At 50.5% G+C, this 22,839-nt stretch overlaps 1 protein-coding gene, 1 long non-coding RNA gene and 1 other non-coding gene across 12 annotated transcripts in view; 2 read left to right on the top strand and 1 right to left on the bottom strand.

Annotated features, from left to right (window-relative positions):
* KCNB1 (potassium voltage-gated channel subfamily B member 1) overlaps positions 1–22,839 on the bottom strand; it is a 119,567-nt gene that overhangs the window by 40,004 nt on the left and 56,724 nt on the right. The window lies entirely within an intron of this gene.
* Positions 1,006–1,078, top strand: TRNAE-UUC. The gene has a single exon. It is a non-coding gene; the product is annotated as a tRNA-Glu (tRNA).
* On the top strand, positions 9,154–21,412 carry LOC113902916. 10 transcript variants are annotated; one of them, XR_003513947.1, is made up of 6 exons: positions 9,154–9,361; positions 9,898–10,208; positions 10,949–11,044; positions 15,335–15,519; positions 17,931–18,215; positions 18,996–21,412. It is a non-coding gene; the product is annotated as an uncharacterized LOC113902916 (long non-coding RNA). The 10 variants fall into 10 exon arrangements; XR_003513950.1 differs by having other exon boundaries at positions 18,945–21,412; XR_003513952.1 differs by having other exon boundaries at positions 17,931–19,803; positions 20,231–21,412.

Raw genomic sequence — 22,839 nt, 5'->3', positions numbered from 1 at the left:
ACCTCACTCTCTTCCTGGCCCCGCCAACGTGAGTTTGAATGTTTGCAGGATGAGGTGCAATGCCCATCTCCACCACTCTGCTAGGAGCTCTGTGCAGTGGAGCCCAGTCTACCGTGTTCATTGTGTCCATCGCCAAACTTCCAACTCCTAGCACTGTGGTGCCTGATGCTCGGGGGTCGCCGGTTGAATGAATGAAGGGCTGGTATGCTGCATATGCTGCTGCTAAGTCGCTTCAGTCGTGTCTCACTCTGTGCGACCCCATAGATGGCAGCCCACCAGGCTCCCCCGTCCCTGGGATTCTCCAGGCAAGAACACTGGAGTGGGTTGCCATTTCTTTCTCCAATGCATGAAAGTGAAAAGTGAAAGTGAAGTCGCTCAGTCGTGTCCGACTCTTAGCGACCCCATGGACTGCAGCCCACCAGGCTCCTCCGTCCATGGGATTTTCCAGGCAAGAGTACTGGAGTGGGCTGCCATTGCCTTCTCTGATACTGCATATACACCTAAATAAAAATGCATACATTTTAACTAAAGGTGATCAACTCTGGACGAGACACCAGGTCTGCAAGAGCAAGTAAGACCCAACCCTCCTTCCTGTTTAGTAGCAGAGGGACAGACACACAACTTATTGCAAAGCAGAGTGAGAGGGTCCAGGGGAGGGGGGAGAGCCCACTGCCTGGGAGAAACTGAGTCCACCTGGGAGCAGGAGGAAAGACTTCCTACAGGAGGCACAGCTTGAGGCCTGGGAGAGAACATTTGCCAGGCTCCCCATCCCACCCAGTCTAACCCATTTTATGGCTGGGGAAACTGAGTCTGGTTCTGGGTCCAACTCTGCCACGTGTGACCTCAGCAAGTCTTTCCCATCTTTGGGCCTCACCCTCCCCATATGTACAATGAATGACCTTCAGAGCCAGCCTAATTTTGTGACTGGGAATAAAACTGGGAGCGTGGCCTGCCTCTCCTGCTCACTCTTTGACTTCTCTGGTTCAAACCTTGAGGCAGAGGTCTTCCCTGGTGGTCCAGTGGCTAAGACTCTGTACTTTCAATTCAGAGGGCCCAGGTTCGATCCCTGGTCAGGGAACTAGATCCCACATGCCGCAATTAAGACGCAGCGCAGCCAAATAAATATTTCACCTCTCTATGCCTTTCTGGTGGAAACTGAGCCCTAAATTTGCAGGTGAAACAGAAACAAAGCTGCCTGTCTCCTGGCTTTGAGTTAGATTGCAGAGGGACTTTCTCCTGACTTTGAGTTAGATTGCAGAGGGACTGTCTGACAGTGGCGCTTTAGGGGAGTATGCAGAAGTGGCATGGATGGTGGGGTTGAGTGGCAGGCAACATGGGGGCCAAGAAAAGGGGCTTTAGAGAGAGGGCTGAGTTCCAGTGTTTGGGTTTCACCCTGGACCCAGGACAAATTCCTTTCCCTCTCCAAATATGTTTCTCCATCTGTGAAATGGGCGCAGGGACCCTTCGTCACTCGTTGAGTGGTGGGATCTAACGGGAGCGTGCCTGTGGAGGGCTGGTCCAGGGCTTATTCAGTGAAGGGAGCTGGGGTAGCTCCCGGGTCTGTGGAGGCAGCGAGATGACTGGAGATTTCCAGAAGGCAACAGCATGTCTTCCTCTCCAAGGGGTAAGAGGAAGGAAAGGGCCCTTTCAGCTGCCTTGTTTTCTCTTTCAGGAAATCTCCCCAACTTTTTTTTTCTTTTAGTATTTATCTGGCCTCACTGGGTCTCAGTTGTGGCATGAAGGATCCAGTTCCCCGATAAGGGATGAACGTGGGCCCCTGGCATTGGGAGCGCGGGGTCTTAGCCACTGGACCGCCAGGGAAGGCCCTCTCCACCCACTTTCATGCCACAGAGCTCTCATCTCAAACCTTAGCCGGCCACCCCCTGGGTGCTGAGTACTTCACCAGGAGAAGAGCCTAGAAGTTTGGCTCAGCCCTTCTCTGGGGCATGTTTCACATTTTTCGTTCATTTGGTCACCAGGTACTGAATAATTTCTGAGTTCTAGGCACTGTGCTGGGCTCTGAGGAGCACAGCCGTGAAGGAAGCAGGAAGTCATTTCTCAGGAGAGAGGTGTGTGTGTACTCAGTCGCTCAGTCGTGTCTGACTCTGCGAACCCACGGACCATAGCCCGCCAGGCTCCCCTGTCCGTGGGATTCTTCTGGCAAGAACACTGGAATAGGTTGCCATTTTTATCCTCCAGGGGAACTTCCTGACCCGGGGATCGAACCTGCCTCTCCTGCATTGGCAGATTCTTCACCACTGAGCCACCTGGGAAGCCCCAGGAGAGAGGAGGAGCCAATAAACAGATAAATAACAGCAGGGACGTGATTGTGGGGAGAGATGCCTATGAGGGAGAAGGCAGCTGGTCGGGAAAGGCCCCTCGGAGGTGGCTGTTGCGCTGAAGTCTGAGGATGAGCAAGATAGAGGAAGCAGAAAGTACAAAGGCCCTGAGACAGGAACAAGGTATGTTTCAGGACCAGAGAGGAGGCCAGGGTGGAAGAAGTGAGGAAAGGAAGGTCGGAGATGATGACGGAAAGGCAGATCACATGGGGTTTTGGAGGCTGGAGTGAGGAGCTTCCAGTTTCTTCCTAAAATCCCAGAGGAAAGGAAGATCTTCCCAGTAGGAGAGCTCCGGGTAGGAGAACTCCCCGGAGTTCCAGAGCTCGTGGAGACCAGCCTCAACAGTGCCTCCTCGACTCCACGTGGGCAGGCTGCCCTGCCTAGGCCACCCCTTGCTTTCCCCTTACCTGTCCAACTCTTCCTCAGCTCAGCCTTCCTTGGGAAGATCCCCACCCTCTGCCAGCTGCAGCCCATGGGGAGCTCCTCCCGCCGACCACCCCTCTGACACTGGAATCCTCTGGGAACTCTTGCTGGCGAAGCATCCCTGGTCCCCCCTACAGAGGCTGATTCAGGAGGTCTGCGGTAGGGCTCAGGGATCGCCTTTGTTTTTTTTTTAAAGGATTTATTGGGCTGTATCAGGTCTTAGTTGCAGCAGGTGGGATCAAACCCAGGCCCTCTGCCTTGGGAGTGCAGTCTTGGCCACTGGCTGCTGCTGCTGCTGCTAAGTCGCTTTAGTCGTGTCCGACTCTGTGCGACCCCATAGACGGAAGCCCGCCAGGCTCTCCCGTCCCTGGGATTCTCCAGGCAAGAACACTGGAGTGGGTTGCCATTTCCTTCTCCAATGCATGAAGGTGAGAAGTGAAAGGGAAGTCGCTCAGTCGTGTCTGACTCTTAGCGACCCCATGGACTACAGCCTACCAGGCTCCTGCGTCCATGGGATTTTCCCTGCAAGAGTACTGGAGTGGGGTGCCATTGCCTTCTCCACTTGGCCACTGGACCAGCAGGGAAATCCCAGGAAACTGCACTTTCAGCGAACTCTTCCAGATGATTCCATTGCCAGGCCTTGGAGAAACAGTGGCTGGCATTTTTGCAGAGCCATCTCAGGCAGTGGGATGGGTGGTGTGTATATGGAGGGGAAGGGAAGGGGGCAGTCAGTGGAACCAGAAGACCCTGACTTTAAATCTCAGCTCTGCTACTTATCCAGCTGGGTGATCTCGGGCAAGTGCCATCACCTCTTTGAGCCTCAGTTTCTTCATCTATAAAATGGACATGCTGCTACTGCTGCTAAGTCGCTTTAGTCGTGTCCGACTCTGTGCGACCCCAGAGACGGCAGCCCACCAGGCTCCCCCGTCCCTGGGATTCTCCAGGCAAGAACACTGGAGTGGGTTGCCATTTCCTTCTCCAATGCATGAAAGTGAAAAGTGAAAGTGAAGTTTCGAAGTCGTGTCCGACCCTCAGCGACCCCATGGACTGCAGCCCACCAGGCTCCTCCGTTCATGGGATTTTCTAGGCAAGAGTACTGGAGTGGGGTGCCATTGCCTTCTCCACATAAAATGGACATAGTCACACCTAATTCCACGTGCTGAGATGAGATTTGTCCACATAATGTTCCTAGCCCAGGGCGCAGCCCACAATTGGTACTTAATAAACCCAGGCAGGCCCCTGCGCCATAGCAGCGTCCCAAGGGCCTCAGTGAGTTAACACCATCTGAGGTTTGTTGTGTACCAGGCAACGCTCTCTAGACGAGGCTTCGGCAAACTTTCTCTGTAAAGGGCCAGACATCGTGGGTCACACGGCCTGTCGCAACCGCTGCACTCTGCACTTGGTACAAGTGAAAGTGTTAGTCACTCAGTCGTGTCTGACTCTTTGTGACCCCGTGGGCTGTAGCCCACCAGGCTCCTCTGTCCGTGGGATTTCCCAGGCAAGAATGCTGGAGTAGGTTGCCATTTCCTTCTCCAGAGGATCTTTCCAACCCAAGGACCAAACCCAGGTAGGTCTCCTGCATTGCAGGCAGATTCTTTACCATCTGAGCCACCAGGGAAGCAGCATCTTTTGCATGAAGGCAGCCAGAAACAAACAGAAACAAATGAGCTGTGTTCCAATAAAACTTTATGGGACAGTAAAATTTGAATTTCACATAATTTTCATATTCTCTGAATTGAGATTTCTTCTTTGATATTTTTCAGTGAGTGAAACATGTAAGAACCACTTGTAGCTTGCAGGCCATACGAAAACAGTTGGTGGGCTAGACTTGGCCAGTAGGCCCTGGCTTGCTGACCCTGCTCTGGACATTTTGTGTGTATCCATTCCTGGGATCGTTATGAAATAGGATGTTATTAACAGCTGAATTTTCAGATCGGAAATACAAGCTCAGAGAGGCTAAGATCCTTGTGCCAGGTCCACCTGACCTCAGTCGTGAGAGGTGGTGGTGAGATTTGGATTCAGGCAGAGCTGGGTTCAGAGCCCTCTCTCGACCACTGCACCCGCCCGCTTTGTGGGGGCCCCATACACCTCAGATGTATATATCGCATTTCAAGAACCAGTGACCTCTCCATACTGAGAAAGAGAAGAAACATATTTGATATTGCATAAGCCACATCTATTTGGGTCTCTACCACAGCAGCCAAATCTGTATTGTCCCTAAGTAATTCTTAGAATAGTTGGGGGGCTGCTGAGTAAGGTGGTTGATAACGGCCTTTCTAAGAGGAAATGTTTGAGCTAAGATCTGACTGTGAGAAGGAGCCTGGGGCAGATGGCCCCAAGCAGAGACCAGTAAGTTCAAAGGCCCTGGGGTCAGAAAACCTTTCAGAGTTGAGATGATGCTTGCATGCTCCGTCCTGTTTGACTCTTTGCCGCCCCATGGCCTGTAGCCCGCCAGGCTCCTCTGTCTATGGGATTTTCCAGGCAAGAATTCTGGAGTGGGTTGCCATTTCCTACTCCAGGGGATCTTTGCAACCCAGATATTGAACCCGTGTCCCCAGCATTGGCAGGCAGATTCTTTACCTCTGTGCCACCTTGGAATTACTGTAGCTTCGGATTCACATCCCACCAGCAGGCAGTGCTATGAGGGTCCACAGGGGTCTCACTCCTGTGTTAAGTGGTTTGATTTCTCATCTGAGAAATAAGAATAGTACTCTCTTCATAGGGCTTTTGTGAGGATTGATTAATGCACATAAGGTTCTTAGGATGGTGCCTGATCCATAATGGTGCTGAATAAATGGTGGATCTGTTTCCAGTCTTCTTTGAAAGGAGTTGGCCTCTGAACTGCTTGATCCTTGGGGAACATCCTTGATCAATGATCCTTAATCATTGGGGAGCATCACCAATGACTTAATGTGCAAGAGCACTTTCTCATGTGGAAATTGTCTATCTCTCACACCTTTCTTGTCTTTTTCTACTTCATCCACCTCACCCATCCTTCCTTCCTTCCATCTACCCATCTATGTACTTATCCACCATCCATCCATCCATCCATCATTTAGCCACTTGTTCATCTATAATTCATCTACCCACCCATCCACAAATCCACCCACCCATCTACTAGGTATCCATCCATCTATCTTCCTACGTATCCATCTATCTATCCAGCCAGCCAGCCAGCATGTATGGAGGGCTTGTGCCAGATTCTGGGGATGCAAAAACTAAATACACTCAATCTATGCCCTTGAGGAGCCCAAAGTCCCTTAGGCACAGAAGTACCTAAGCTGCTCTGTAAAACATGACAGAGTATAGTTTGAATTTCTGCCACCTCTGCCGCTTCCCTCACATGACCTCAAGATCGTGACTTTACCTCCTTCAACCCTAACTTGCTCATCAGTAAAACAGAAGCAGTCATCTCTGTCTCCAAAGATTAGATGAGACCAGAAAGATAAATTACTTTTTACAGAGCCTGGCACTTAATAGGCATTTAAAATATGGTACCTATTATTCTAAGTGGAAAGCCAGGAAGGTTTCTTGGCGGCTTCTGGGCTTAACATAAAAGGGTGGAGAGAATATGTGAGAGTTGAGAGGGGAAGTGGGGCAGAGGGACTTCCCTGGAGGCCCAGGAGTTAAGACTCCACCTTCCAATGCACTGGTTCCATCCCTGGCGGGGGAACCAAGGTCCCACATGCTGTGGGGTGTGGCCAAAAATTAAAAAAAAAAAAAAAAAGAATAAAAGGAGGGGAAAGGGGATTTTAGGCAGAGGGTACAACAAGAGCACAGACAGGGGGATCCAGGGCTCACAGACGGGCCAGCGGAACAGCGATGTTCTGGTTTCCCTCCCTCAATGTTCTTGGGGCCGCAGGGTCCTGAGAACTGAGAACACCACAGAGGGGAGGGTGGGTGCGGGACAGGCTCTGGGGGGCAAGGCCCTGCAGTACAGGTGACCCACATAGCCACCGGCAGACAGAACTGGGTCACGGGAATTAATCTCTGCCGCAAGGCGGGCTCCCCTCCACACGCCATCTGGGCGGGCGGGGCTGGGCTGGGTGGGAAGAGGTTGGCTTTGACACTTGGATGTCCCACTGGTGTCTCCAACTTCACGAGACCAAGACAAGCCCCCACTTGCTCTGTACTGGCTCTTCTCTGTTGCGGCAGAGGGCACTCCCGTCTTCCCAGAGCCTCAGGCCACCAACCTGGGAGCCCGCCCTGATTGCTCTCTCCACCTTCAAAACGGACCCAGAGTCTGACTGCTTGTCCCCACGTCCCCCACCACCACCCTGCTCCAGGTTCCTGAGTCCTGCAAGAACAATGGCAGTGGTCCCCTACCTGGTGTCCCCCCTCACCCCTGCAACCCATTCTCCACTCAGAAGCATCTTTTAAAAACACGATGATTCTGTGACTGCCCTGCTCAAAAGCCCCTAGGGTGACCCGGCGCACTGGGGACAAAAGCCAATCAAAGGCCTCAAGGCGCTGCCTGATCTGGCGTTGACTGCCTCTCCTGTCTCACCCACCTCCTCCTCACCCTGGCCTCTTGGCCCTCCAGCCTCAGGGCTTGGTACTTGTAGTCCACTCTCCTGAGGTCTCCCTAGGTCTCTTTCGTCCTCCCTCTTCAGGTTTCAGCTCAGATGTTACCTCCACAGAGAAGCTTCCTGACCATCTTGATAAAGCAGCCCGCCCCCTACCCTCACTTGTTATCCCTAGACCCTCTTCCAGGGCTTTGAAAGCACTCGGTCATTTCTTTCTTGGCTTGTTGTCTCATGCACTAGAATGAGGGGCAGGGACTGGGTCTGCCTTGGTCCCCTATGTGTCCCCAGCTCCCTGTACACAGGAGGTGCTCAATAAATGTTTGTTGGATGAATAAGTACACGAGGCCTTTCCCACTGGGGAAGTTAAGGAGATTTCTCAGAATCAGAATCGCAGGCTCATAGGAGCGTTTCTGAGACATCTGAGTGGTGAGTTTCCTAAAGGGCCTCTGAGCCACCATGCCCATTATATGGGTGTGGAATCTGAGGGCCAGAGAGGGGAAGGAACTGGCCCTCAGGCGCACAACCCTGCTGGGGGGGGAATTAAGCCTGGGACCCAGGTTTCCCACCTCTCAGCTGAGGGCCTGTTGTCCATTGTGACCTCATAGTGGTCCCCTCCCCTCACCCCTCCCCTCCCCTCCCACCCCCCACCCTGCAGACCCTGCCAGACTGGCCGCCCCTCCTCACAGCCCTGCACAAGCCACCGCATCTTCCTTTGCTCCACTTGGGAATTTCCCCTAGACTTGCTGGCTTTGGGAAAGTCTAGAAAGAAGCAGAAAAACTACAGCCTTCTCCCCTCTGACCTGGGGGTGGGGTACTAGAGAGGCAAGATCACTGGGTTGGAGGTTTGCACTGCCTCTGGTCACAGCCAAGGGTAACCCTAGCCCCAGAAGCCCCTGCCCAGACAGACCGAGTGCTGCCAGGCCGGAGTTCTCATTAGCAGTCAGAGGATTACCCCTCCACCTCCTGCAGACCTGGGGCTTCCCAGGTGGCGCTGGTGGTAAAGAACCCACCTGCCAATGCAGGAGACTTTAGAGACACAGGTTTGATCTCTGGAGGAGGGTATGGCAATCCACTCCAGTATTCTTGCCTGGAGAATCCCATGGACATAGGAGCCAGGTAGACTACAGTCCATGGGGTCGCAAAGAGTCAGGTATGACTGAAATGACTTAGCACGCATGCATGCCTGCAGGCCTAGATGGGGGAGGGTAGGCAGTACTCAGGCCTGGTCAGGCCAGGGTTTGCAGCTCTGCTTGGTGACTGGCATGGGACAGCCTCTTCTTTCTCTGAGACTCAGTTTTCCTGTGTGTAAGATGGGGTGAAACTGCTGATACTGTAGAGAAGTCAACAGGAAGTCTTTTCTTGCTACCCACAAGAAAACATCAGCCCCCACAGTTTGAGTGTTACTGTATGAACTTTGTTGAGTATTTTAATGGTACTTTCAAGACTTTAAGAAGGGCCGCCTGAGGAAGAGAGACATTTACACAACAAACCAGAGAGCATTCCCATTCTGAAATAAAGGCTCCTCACACAACATGGATTCCCAGTGAGACATATTCTGGCATTTTTTTTGTTTGTTTGTTGTTGATGTTCTTGGGTTTTCAATGGTGGTTGTGACCCACTAAATTGACTTTATGACCCTCAGGTTGAAAAGTGCTGTGTTAACTCACTTAAACCTCTCAAAACCCTATGAAAGAAGAATTATTAATACCTCATTTTATAGCCCAGGAAGGAGCTCGCCCCGAGGAAGTGATGGGGCTTTGAGGCCAAGCCAGACCTCAATCCCTAGCCGCCACGCCCAGCTGCCCCTTTAAGAGCAGGGCCCCTTCCCCAGACGGCGATGGAAACCTTCCCACAATGCCCGGCGGCTTCCCGTCCTGGCCCCAGGCAGCTCCTCTTTTGGTTTCCCTAAGCAAGATGTCAGGCTAGTAAAACAGATCCCAGAGTTTAATTAAAATAACGAGCTCTGCCAAAGGAAGGGCGCCAGGGCCAGCCAGCGTGGGGAAGATGAATTAGAGTTCTGTTCAGGGAAGCGGCGGGAGGGAGGGAGAGATGGAGCCGGCGGGAGAGGGGAAGGTGAGTGAGTACGAGAGAGACGATGGTAGGAGAGAAGAGACAAGGAGGAAACAGGGAAGGAAGGAGTGGGAGAGACAGCGAATAAAAAGACGGGGGAGGGGGACAGAGGAGCGGGACAGACGGACAGACAGACCCGAGTGGGCAGTCATGGTTTGAGTCGGCGCTGCCCACTCTCTTGCCTCCTCTAATCCCTCCTCCCGGAGAAACCCAAGATCAGAATTGTCTGCGGGAGCTGAACGCCTCACCCCTCTGCTTTCGAGCTTCCTATGGCTCCCCGGTACCTTGGGAATGAACCCAGACCCCGGAGCTGTGGCTCTCAAGGCCCTGCAGGGTCTGGCTCCTGCCCCCCTCCCCCTCTAGTCCGCATGTCCCTCCTCACTGCCTCTCTGCCCCACAGCCCGTGGCCGCCCTCCCCTTTCCCCACTGGGCTGCCCCCAGGGTCCACACACGGCCTCTGCTCTCTCCCCATCCCTCCTGCCCCAGATAACTCTGGACTTCTCCTCCAAGGTCTCTTTAAATATCACTTGGGTTCACAGGGCTGAATCGGACTGGCAACACTCCCTTCCTGAGCTCAAGGTTCAGAACAGGAGCCCGATGACACACGAGCAATGAATGAAAGGAGATGAGATTTAAGGCCCTGGGTGGAAAAGCAATGCCCGACCTGAGCACTCTCCAAGCCAGACCCTGCTCAGAATACTTTATGTGCATTTACTGCATCTCCATCCAGCCCTGAAAGGTGGGGGCCAGTACTGCCTTCACCCCTATGAGCAGTGAAACCAGGCTGCTCACAGCTTGTCTGGGCAGAGTGGGGCTGTGAAACCACCAGGCTTCCAGGTGGCTCCGAATGGTGAGGAGATGGGGCAAGCTGGGCAGGTGGGTGGAGACCGGGAGAGGGAGGAAATGGATCAGTGGTGGCCTGGGAAGGTGAGCTGCTCAGAAAGAGATGGGTTGGCCATGCAAAGATGGACGAGAGTGTTTTAGGGGGGCCGAAGCAGTGGGATATTCTGAGCTCTGCCCACTTCAGCCACCCATGAGTTCCCATTTGAAAAATCTGTGAGACTTCCCTGGTAGTTAACTTCCCTGGTCTGGTGGTTAAGACTCTGTGCTTCCAATGCAAGGGGCACGGGTTTGATTCCTGGTGCAGAACCAGGATCCCACATGCCATGCAATACAGCCAAAAAATAAAAATAAATAACAATAAAAATAATGAACAAAAGTGCTTGCCCCGTGCCCGTGTGGGCACTGGGAGAGGCCAGAACCCAGCTGATTGAAGACCTGGAGGGTTCCTTCCTCTCTGTGGGTGACCTTGGGGAAAGCTCTAGGGGACCCACGGGCGGTGGCCACCAATCTTCCCAGAGGTCAGGGGAGGGCCATGCCTGTCTCTCGGAATATGATGTCTTCAGTTGTCACTGAATGAATGTCAGTGAATGGCTTCATTCATTCATTCATTAGCTCCCTCCTGCCTCACCTCACCATGGCTCGATTACCCGCTGAAGTCCTCTCTAACCTCTCTCCCTCACAGGTTCCACTCCACCCACAATGGCCTTCTTGCCATTTCCAAATAAATTGAGCTCATTTCTGCCCTAGGGCCTTTGGATTGCGGTCCCCTCTGCCTGGAATGTTCTCTGTCCGTTTTGTGATGCTGTACTTAATCAAGCTTCACCTTCCAGAAAGGGGTTGAAGGTATGTAAAAAAGGAGCCATTCCTCCCAGACCTCATAATCCCTAAGGGTCTTCAACAAGTTTTCATGGTATAAACATAAAGTTACTCACTGCATTGTTGTTTATTAGATTAGAAAGATCTGAAACAACCTCAGTGTCCATCAACAATGCAAGTTAAATCAACAATGAGTCAGCCATACAATGGAATACTATGCAGCTGTAAAGGAGGAGCAGGATGACCCAATATGCATAAATAGAGAATAATCCCTGAGGAATAATGTTAGCAAACAGAGCAAGATGAGAACAATATGTGTAGCCAGCCCCTATTTCAATAAAGCAAAGAAAAAGGATCTATGCACACATGAATTAGGATGAACTTGTATGTGGTTAAATTGTTTCTGGAAGGAATCAGAAGAAATTAGTAATTGTCGCTGCCTCTGGGGAGGAGGGCTGGGGACAGGGGTGGGAGAAGGACTTTTCACTGTATGCCTTTTTTAACACTAACTTTCACATCAAGAAAATATATCACCTATTTAAAATACTGACATCCCAATATTTTTAGAATTTTGACCTTAACTCTAAATGGGTTACATACCCAAACAGGGACACAAGTGATGATGATGAGATAAGACTGCTTTCGCCAGACCTCACCACTCTTGCATCCCATTACTGGCTCAGGCTACAAGAACAGCATGAATTTAAAATATAAATATATAAGCACATAAAACAAATCCTGTGGTTTTCTTGTGAACCTCACACATACACTGTGTTGTAATTTTGTGGAGGTAGGTCAAAAGCATGAATTTGTTCAATTTAATATTTTAAATGTTATGCAAATTTTGGGAGGTCTTCATTTTGGGGGTTTAAGAAAGTAAATTCATATTCCAGGAATCTCAAAAAATAGAAGTCTTCTAGTCTTCAATACTTTGGCTACCTGGGGCAAAAAGCTGACTCACTGGAAAAGATCCTGATGCTGGGAAAGATTGAAGGCAGGAGAAGGGGACGACAGAGGATGAGATGGTTGGATGGCAGACATGAGTTTGAGTAAGCTCTGGGAGTTGGTGATGGACAGGGAAGCCTGGTGTGCTGCAGTCCATGGGGTTGCAAAGAGCCAGACACGACTGAGCAACTGAACTGAATTGAGGTTTCTCTTGGCCTGAAGGACCCAGTTCTCAGGGAGAGACCAGGGAAGCTCAGAGAAGAGGAACAGTGAGCCCATGATCCACATTTAGCCATTCCCGGGGGACAGTAACAAAGTCACCAGGATGCAGCGGTGGGGCCTGGCTCCCCTCTAGGAACCTTGGGTGAGAGGGGGCAGGAGGGAATAACAGGCTGGAAGGCTGGTCTGCCTGTGAACTCAGGGGATCGTTGGGGTTTTTTTTTAGCTGACTTTCTGGAAACTGAGCTAGAAGCTCCACTCAGTTCTGTCCGACCCCACATGCAGCTCAGGCTGTTTAGCCACAGCATCGAAGTAAGAGATGTTTGTTTTCACTTATAAATCTAAGAAAATGAAATAAATGAATCAATATTGGACTAGCGGCTAGCCAGTGGGGAGAGAGGCAAGATAGAGTAGCAGATTAAGAGAGATAAATTACTAGGTATAAAATAAATAAGATACAAAGATTTAATATGCAGCACAGGGTAGCTCAGATGGTAAAGAATCTGCCTGCAATGCAGGAGACCTTGGTTCGATCCCTGGCTCAGGAAGATCCTCTGGAGAAGGGAATGGCAATCCACTCTGGTATTCTTGCCTGGAGAATCCCATGGATAGAGGAGGCTACAGTTTGTGGGGTCGCAAACAGTCGGAGACGACTGAGCGACTAACCCACACACACCACACACCACAGGGAATAGAGACAATCTTTTCTGGTAACTTTAAATGGAGTATCATCTGTGAGAATATAGAACCACGAGGTTGTACACCTGAAACTAATATTGCAAATAAACTATGCTTCAATAAGAAAAGTGAGATGTGTTCATTTAGCATAGCTGTAGCCTGACTTGAACCAAGGTCAAAGTTCCCCAGCAGCCCACAGGACAGCAGAAATGACCAAATATCACTACTGATAACGTGGTTGAGTTTAACCCCTTTGTAAATGTGGCCCTTTAGTGTCCTCAGAACTCGTGCCTAGCCTGCATCTGACTTCTCACAGCCACCCCAGGAGGAAGTAGGGTTGGTTTCAAAATTCCCACTTCACAGATAGGCAAGCTGAGATTCAGCATGGGGAAGGAGACTTGTCTAAGGTCACACAGTGGGGGGTGTCACCCATGGTAAGGCTCTTCAGTCCAGAGCTCTTTCTGAGACACCACCTGGGAGAAGCCAGGACGGCCCTTGCCCAGTGCCTGGGTCCCCAGGGCATGGGTGGACAAGGCCGCCGTCTCCCCAAGTGGGCAGGGCCCAGCTGACCTGGTCTAGACTGTGCTGCTGAGCCTGCTGATGGGAGCAGGTGGAGGCCCCAGTGACAGGGAATCTCAGAAGAGCTAATGCATCGGCCAGACCTGTCACATCTACCTTCAAGAGATTTGGGGGGAATTTCCCTGGAGGTCTAGTGGTTAAGATTCTGGGCTTCCACAGAAGGGGGCGTGGGTTCGATCCCTGGTCGGGGAACTAAGATCCCGTGTCTCACAATGTGGACCAAAAAAAAAAAACAGGTATCTGGAATGTACCCACTTCTCCCCCTCCCCTCACTGATGACCCTGGGCCAGGCCACTATCCTCTTCTGCTTGGTCTGTTGCAGTCGCCTCCTCACTATCTTCCTGCTTCTGTCCTTGTGCCTATGACAAACAGATTCATTTTCCACATTTATCTGAGGGGTCCCAGAACCTAAGCTGGCTCATTTTTGTCTTCTTGGCTCAAAACCCTACCATCTCCCAATGCACTCAGAACAAAGGCTGACGTCCTTACGAGGCCCGCAAGGCCCTGAGTGGTGGGCCCTTCTTCCCTCTCTGGCCTGCCTCTCTCCGCTCCTCCCCTTGCTCACTCTGCTCCGCCACACTGGCCTTCTTGCTGCTCCTGGAACACACCAGACACTTCCAGCCTCAGGGCCTTTGCACTAGCCATTCCCTCTGCCTAGAACACTCCACCCCCCACACAACACTCATCTCTTTTCTTCACTTATTTCGCATCTCTGCTTAAATGTCACATCCCCAGAAGGGCTTACCCTGACCTCCTTCAAATGCCACCAACTTTCCATCAAAATCTGTGCTCTTCCTTATTACATCTGTAGATTTATTGTTTAGTTGCTAAGTCATGGCCAACTCTTTTGTGACCCTATGGACTGTAGCCCACTGGGTTCCTCTGTTCATGGGATTTTCCAGGCAAGAACACTGGAGTGGGTTGCCATTTCCTCCTCCAGAGAATCTTCCTGACCCAGAGATCAAACCTGCGTCTCCTGCATTGACGGGTGGATTCTTTACCACTGAGCCACCAGGGAAGTGCATCTGTGGACAGATATTATATATTCCATGGTGTCCTGTTGTTTTTTGTTCCTCTCTCCTTTCTAGACTGTAAGCTTCATGAGCTCTGGGGCCTTGGCTCTTTTCCTTCATCACTGTAGGCTCGGAGCCTAGCAAGGGGCTGGTGTACAGTAGACATTACAAAGAGATTTGTTGGAGGACAAACAAGTGAATCCAGACTCCTTAGTACTCCAACTGGACTAAGGAGCTCCGAAATGCCCCGTGGATTTTTCCTTCCAAGAAATGCAGATCTGACTTCCCACTGGGGTTGGGCAGTTTTTCTGCTGGCTACCTGCCCACGTCACTGCGGTAACAATACCTGTTTTGTGTGTTTAATTGGAGGCAAAGCATGCTCTGTTTAGCCAAGGTAGTCAAGAAACACAATGAGAACTTTTTTGGGCTCAAGGTAATATTTGTATAGTGACATACTGCTCCAAATGCATGGTTACCAAGGAACTAGGAAATGTTCCCATGTAAACAGCAAATGAAATCTTTTTAGTAAAATATTATTTATTTCTTTAGTTGGCTGTGCTGGGTCTTAGTTGTGACGCTCGGGATCTTCCATCTTCATTGTGGCACGTGCACTCTAGTTCCCCAACCAGGGATTGAACCCGGGGCCCCCTGCTTTGGAAGGTGGAGTCTTAACCACTAGACCCCCAGGGAGGTCCCAGCAAATGAGATCTTACGCAAAATTGGCTTTCCTTGGAATTGGCTCCCCATTCCAAAAAACCACTATGAGGCAGAAAATGATCATTCATCATAAGGATAGTTACGATTAACTGAGCAGCTATTATGGGGCAAAGCACTGTAAGGAGTGTAATAGGTACACGGTCTACTTCATTCTCGCAATATCCAGGAATGGTATTTCTGCCCACCAGAAAAGGAAATGGAGACTCAGAGAAGTGAAGTCACTTGCCTGATGCCCCACAGCCACTAAGAGCAGAAGGCAGCATCCAAAACCTGGTCTTGTCCCCTCCTATCCAAGAAGAGATCCTCTAAGCACACTGGCATTAGCAATTTGCTGCTCAGACAGCCATGCAGGTAAGGACAGGCCTGCTGCGCAGGGTCTGAAGAAAAAGGATTCTAGAAAATCCAGATGACAAGGGTGTCCAGTCATGTGGTACCCTGAGTTCATGGTGGGGGGGTTATGCTTCACTGCTGGTGTGTTCCCGGAAGAAGCTGGAGAGCTCTAGCTATTTTCCCTAAAAGCTCTGATGAAAGGTGTGTCTAGAGAGGTTTCTTTGGATTCCATTAAAGCAGGGGCTTAGGGACCTGGCGAGGCACCTGTGTGTTGCCAGACCAGCTCATTAGTGGGTCTCCCCATTCTTTTTTTTTTTTCTTTTTAAAGATTTTTTTGCTCTGGACCATTTTTAAAGTCTTTACTGAAGTTGTTACAACATCGTTTCTGTTTTATGTTTTGGTTTTTTTGCCAGGAAGCATGTGGGACTTTAGCTCCCTGACCAGGAATGGGACCCATATGCTCTGCGTTGGAAGGCTTAACCACTGGACTGCCAGGAAATTCCCTGGGTTTCCCCACTTGTGAGACAATGTTGTGGGCCAAGACTGAGCAAGAAGGCCTGGATTTCCAAAGGCAGGACACTGACCTGTGGGCGTAGAACTGGAAGGGTGGGGTCCTGCTTTACGTTTGGCCCATGGGACAAAATGAAATTTGGCTGAAACCAACTTTGGCCAGGGGCTTTCCAGGTGGCTCAGTGGTAAATAATTCACCTGCTAATGCAGGAGACGCAGGTTTGATCTCTGAGTTGGAAAAATCCCCTGGAGAAGGAAATGGCAACCCACTCCAGTACTCTTGCCTGGAAAATCCCATGGACAGAGGAGCCTGGCGGGCTACATTCCGAGGGGTCACAAAGAGTCGGACACAACTGAGTGACTGAGCACGTACGCCATGTTGGCCAACATGAAGCAGCCGGGGGGGTCTTGTTCTAGGTTTGATTGTCCCATCACATCTTCCTCCAAAACCTCCTGACCTACTGACGTGCCATGAACTTGCTAGCCACGTGAGTCTTAAAACTTCACTTTCAGGGCCTTCCCTGGTGATCCAATGGCAGGGGCTGCGGGTTTAATTCCTGGTCTGGGAACTAAGATCCCACACGCTGCACAGCACGGCCAAAAGAAAACACTGCCATCACGATCTTTGCCTCTCATTTGTCATGAGGTGCGGTTGATGTTCCTTCCTCCTGAATTTGGGCTCTGCAATCACTTGTTCAATAGAGTATGGCTGAAATGACGTGCTGGCAGTTTCAGGACCCGAGCCGTGAGAAACGGCCATCTATCACTTCCTGTTTCTTGGTGTGATTACGCTTGGAGCCCAGTTACCATGCTGTGAGGAGATGCTCCATGGAGAGGAACTGACAGCCAGGAACGACTCCAAGGCTGGGCTGTGTGAGGGAGCCCCAGCTGAGGTGTTGCAGTGGGCATCACATGCCCTGTGGAAATGAACTAGCCCCACCCATCCCCGTACCCATTTCAGATTCATGAACAAATCAATGATTTTGTTTCAAGCCACTAAGTCTTGGGGGTGGCTTGTTACACAACTATAGATAACCAGAACACCTCCCCAACACACTCCCCAACTTGGAAGGCATTTCCTACATCTTGCAGGAACCCCAAATCCAGATGTAGGATGTGAATAACAACGGAGAAGCCTGGCTATTTGAGGAAAGGAGGAAGTGAAGTCGCTTAGTTGTGTCTGACTCTTTTCGACCCCAAGGACTGTAGCCCGCCAGGCTCCTCGGTCCATGGGATTCTCCAGACAAGAACACTGGAGTGCGTTGCCATGTCCTTCTCCAGGGGATCTCCCTGACCCAGGGATCGAACCCGAGTCTCCCACATTGCAGGCAGACTCTTTACTGTCTGAGCCACCAGGGAATCCCGATTTCTGGTTATTTGAAGGAAGGTCAATAAATCAGGCCAGAAAACTTTACCTGCTGATGTTTCCCCTGTCTCTCTCCAGTTCATCAACTAGAATAGCTAAGAACAGTCGTGGACTCTTCCTTTTTTGAGACAGAATCCTTTATTAACCAAACACACCCCCAGAGCCTCCATAGTCAAGGGTGAAGGTGGCAGAGGTGGAGAAGAGATGTTTTCCTTTAATTCCGTTTTGCACATATTTTTCATGGAATATGGAATTATCTGGGAGTTCTTGTCCTATTTGGAATGTCTAAGGAGATAAGACCATCATATAGGAAAGCACCAGAAATCTCTCCTGCTCTTCTCTTTGGACGATCGTGTGGGACTGCCGTGGAGATGGAGCTGGGAAGAGGTAGGGGAATTTGGCCTGTAAAATCTTCATGAATGCCTGCCTCTTTCTCCAGGGCTTGGACTGGCTCCATGGAAGTGGGTTTGCTTGCTTTTCATGGAAGTAGATGTGCCATGTGGTTTTAAAAGTCTCTAAAACTCCATCTGCCAAACTGCTCCTCTCTTATTTTCAGCTCGCCAGGACTCCCCAAAGGGCCAAGATGACAGGATAAGGCCTAAGGAGTGCCAATAGCAGGATCCCAGCTGTGACAGTCAGTGCCCGTGCCGAAAATGACAGCATCCCAAGAGCTCTCATCAGGAACCTAGGGAAGGTTATTGGATACAAAGTGTGGACTAGACAAAGAACGAAATACTACTCAGCTGTAAAAAAGGAATGAAGTGCTGATGCATGCAACGCCGCAAACCTCCAAAATACTATGCTCAATGGAAGAAGCCAGACACCAAAGGCCACGTACTGTGTGAGTCTGTTTCTATGAAATGTCCAAAAGAGGCAGATCCAGAGAGACAGAAAGCAGATGTGTGGTTTCCTGGGCCTGTGGGTGGGAATGGGGAGTGAATGCAAGTAGGCGGGAAGTTTTTTCTTGGGGAAATGTTCTGAAATCGGATCATAGCACAGCTCCGTAAATTTACTAAAAACTATTGCATTGTACTCTTTAAAATGAAGGAATGTTATGGTATATACATTATTTCTCCAAAAAAGCCATTAAAAAAAAAGAACCCAGAGAAGTCAGAGGGAGGAGCCAGGGTGTGGACTAGGGGTTGTTAAAGCTCTGAGGAGCCCAGGAGATAAGTGGGCATGTCCTGGTGAGAAAGGGTAGAAGCCAGGATTTTCTTCGTCACCTAACTGGGAAACCACAAAGCAGAAGGCCTCTTACTTCCTACTAGTTAAAGAGAGATTATATTATGAAGGGAGTTCCCTGGTGGTTGAGAGGTAAAGAATCCGTCTGCCAGTTCAGGAAATGCGGATTTGATCCCTGGGTCAGAAAGATCCGCTGAAGAAGGAAATGGCAACTCCTTGCAGTCCAGGCAAGTATTCTTGCCTGGAAAATCTCATGGACAGAAGAGCCTGCTGGGCTACAGTCCATGGGGTCACAAAAGAGTCAGACGTGACCTAGTGACTAAACAGCAACAAAAGCTGAGAGTCATATGATAGCCGCTGACGTTATTAAGTGCTTATTCTTCGCCAGGTGGCCGTGTGAAGCAGTTTACGTGTGTGAACTCCTTTGCTCTCCCAACAGCCCTACAGACTGAGGCAGGAGACGATTCTCCACGGGTCACTCCATGTCTGCCTGTCTTCCGAGCAAGAGACAATGAGAGCCTTGTTCTGGACTCTCTTCTCAAGGATGTCTAGCCAGCAGCCTTGGAAGATAGAAATAGTACACCGAGAGTTGTTTCCCTATCAGTATAATAAAGATGAGGTCTCCTACCAGGGCAAAGGCTGAGCCGCTTTGCCAGCAGCTTTCTTATAAAATTGCGGGTTTCCTAAGCCCAGGGATCCTCAGCTGTGACAAGTCCAGGTGGAGCAGCAGCCATCTGGGGCACCTTGCAGGGCTCCCACGGAACCTGGGGGCAAAGAGGGCTGATGGGAACGTGAAGTTCATGCCACCTGCTGGGCTGTAATAGTCCTTTGTCTCTGACACAGCCAGCTCATGTCTCCTGCCAGTATCCACTCAACTGTGGCAGGCTCACTTGTTAGCTTGCAAGCCAAGTGAAAGCTCAGACCCTCCACAGTTCTCGACCATCGGCGTTCACATCACCCCCATTTTACAGATAAGGACTTTGAGACCCAGAGAAGGAAAGCTTGTCCAAGGTCACCCGGCTAGCAAATGAACGGAGTTGCCCAGACAGACTGGGAAGGGCAGGATATCTGGGCAGGGGATTGGTGAAGGTACCGCCCGGGAGTGACAGGAGCTGAACGCTCTGAAAATGCTCAGGAGGTCATGCCTCTCAGCCTCCCAACCGCACACACCCCCAGATGCTGCCTGTCCCCACATCCGGCTGCCGGGGCTGAGCCGCCAATTTGGGACGGCCGTGATATATTTAACGGTGAGTCACGCTCTCCCCCAGCAATCAGCAGTGGCAGGATCGGGGAGGATGCAGGGAGCATCTCTGGGAATCCATGCCCGAGGGTCGCCATGGCAACCCCACCAGGCTCACTTGCCAGCAGCTGGGATGCCAGTGCCTGAGTCAAGGCAGAAAATAGTCTCATAGGCCGAGTGCGGCCAAGGACAGGAGCGGGTCTGCCACATGCTATCACCAGTGGGTTCACCAGGGGTGGCTGCAGGAGTCCTGAGACTTGGTGATCAGAAGTCTCATGGGCACGCTGGGGAGCTCAGAGTCCCCTACTGGAGGCCTGGTGTCCCTGGCCTGCTGGGATGAGGGTACTAGTCAGGCACTCTGGTGAGCCCCGTCTCTTTCTGCCTGGTTCCTCTCCATTTGTCTGTCTTTCTCATACAAACCCACCCTCATGAAGACCCCTCTCCATCTGAGGCTTCTAATCAAGCACCATTAAAACAGCTCCAGACTGATGGCAACCTGGCACTGTTAATCACAGACCAACATCTTCCAGCATAATTCTGAAGACTTCAGACCCTAAGACAAAGCAGTCACACCCACACTCCCACAGCAAATATGAATATTCCGGTGAGCAGTTTGGAACCCATTCATTCATTCATTCACTCATCAATTCGTTGTCTTCATTGTTGATTCTGAATTAAATTCAGGCTCCCACGGGCCCTGTATAGATGTGGACCTGGTTATCACTCCTCATCCCCCTCCCCTCTCCTGTCTTACTCCACTCCAGCCCACAGCCTTGCTGCTATGCCTCAGACACACCAGGCTCTTTCCTGTCTCAGGGCCTCTGCGTTTGCAGCTCTGACTTCCTGGAAAGTTCTTCGTCCAGATTAACCACAGCCTGATTCCCTCACTCCCTTTAGGTCTTTGCACAAATCTCATCTCCTCAGAGAGATACTGTCAAGACCACCCTAGGAGACAGCACCCAACCCAGCCTCAAGGATAAGGCCAAATATGTCTGTATCACTTGTAACAGGGGTCCCCAACCTCTGGAATTGAATGCCTGATGAAGCACCCAACCCAGCCTCAAGGATAAGGCCAAATATGTCTGTATCACTTGTAACAGGGGTCCCCAACCTCTGGAATTGAATGCCTGATGAAGCACCCAACCCAGCCTCAAGGATAAGGCCAAATATGTCTGTATCACTTGTAACAGGGGTCCCCAACCTCTGGAATTGAATGCCTGATGAAGCACCCAACCCAGCCTCAAGGATAAGGCCAAATATGTCTGTATCACTTGTAACAGGGGTCCCCAACCTCTGGAATTGAATGCCTGATGATTGGAGGTGGAGCGTATGTAATAATAACAGAAATAAAGTCCATAATAAATGTAACGCACTTGAATCATCCCCAAACCATCTCCCCATTCCCCTGGTCTGTGGAAAAACTGTGTCTCACAAAAGCGGCCCCTGGTGCCTAAAAGGTTGGAGACTGTTGACATATAACACTGTGACTTAGCTTCTTTTGTTTGTAACAAGGAAAGGGAAATTGACAATTCGTGGCCTGTAAATTGAATCTGGCCCATAGATACATTTTGTTTGGTCTAAACAGTGTTTCCAAAACATTAAATTAGTTGCTAACATTCATAAAATTGAGATTTCATTTTATATCCCCAATTTTCACCTTCTCTTGCAAAACTGGAGGATCAAGCTACATGTTCCTGCATCTCAGCAACTGGGGAGGTCTGAGAAGCATCCACTCCGTTAGACTGAGCTTGAGAATTTCTGTCTGCTGGGCACCCCACTTGGTCACCTTCATTCATTTACCTGGCCACATGCAGTCTCTGGGGAATTTTATACTCTCAAGTCAGGTCTTTAGGCTGAGGTCACTAAGCTTGGTTTGGGAGGGAGGGAGTGGGGCATAGACATTTCTTTGCTTTGATTAGACAGAATTGAGTTGATGGACTAATCTAGGGGTTCCAGGTGGGTAAGCAAAGGCATGAAAGTGTAGGGCAAGTTCTAGGACTGCCAAGAAGTAGCCTGGAGTGGGAAGAGGCCAGCTAAGTCACTTAGGACCAGAACCTGGAGGGCCTTGAATGCCTTGTTAAGTCCTTCAGCTTCTCCTGAGGGTAGTGGGGAGCCACAGAAGATTGTAGAGCAAGGCAAGGGACACGGTCAGAGCCAGCAGGGGTGTAGGGAAGCAGGAGTGAGAATCACCCTTGGTATCAAGTCTGGCTCAGGGTTCTCTTGGGGCCAAACCCCAGTCTGGAGAGCATACAGGGGCGATAAGGATGGTGTCTTCCATCAGCCCCTCCTGGCTCCTTCCTCTCACTGTCTTATAATAATAGTGTTTTCAGTACAGACGTTCTGGGTCCCCTGTCTTGGCTCACTCAGCCACCCTTCCAGAGAGAAAACAAAAAGCAGTGTTTTTTCACATCTATTTTAGACTGCTGCCTACATCCTTGTTCTTCGTGAGGAATACATGCTCCCAGAGGGCCCCTTTCTCAGCTGTGGCCAGCAGGCAGGTCTGGACCACCAGGCTGGGTTCCAACAGGAAAGAGCCAGCAGATGTAACAGAATCATGCCTGTTCGGCTGGGAGCTGCCTGGGGATGGTGGCGTCACTGAGTCCCAGAGATGTGGAAGAGAGGGGGAAGGAAGTTTGTTCTAGTCCACATGCCTTTCCTGGATGGACCATCTTAAACTATTCTGAATGTCTAGGAAGAGCCCCCTGTCCTTGTTTCCTAAAGATGATCCCTGCGGTTTGGGAGTTTGTGTCCATACAGTATGGTTCATTTACTGATAGAGTGCACCTGGATGTATCCAGCACACCCATTTAACAGGTAGTAAAACTGAGGCCTGAAAAGGAAGCATGGTTTGCTCAAGATTATAGAGTGGCTGGCCACAATCTGAAAAGACCAGAGTGTAAAATCTCAGAGGGCATGCATTTTATTTGCCTTAGTCACAGGTCCATATCCATCACATAACATAGTATCTGGCAAATAACAGGCTCTTGATAAATATCTGTTGAATGAATAAATAACATCTCTACTGGTGTGCTGCAGTCCATGG

This window comes from Bos indicus x Bos taurus, chromosome 13, assembly GCF_003369695.1.
Source record: "Bos indicus x Bos taurus breed Angus x Brahman F1 hybrid chromosome 13, Bos_hybrid_MaternalHap_v2.0, whole genome shotgun sequence".
Taxonomy (NCBI): domain Eukaryota; kingdom Metazoa; phylum Chordata; class Mammalia; order Artiodactyla; family Bovidae; genus Bos; species Bos indicus x Bos taurus.
This window is presented reverse-complemented; position numbering and strand designations above follow the sequence as displayed.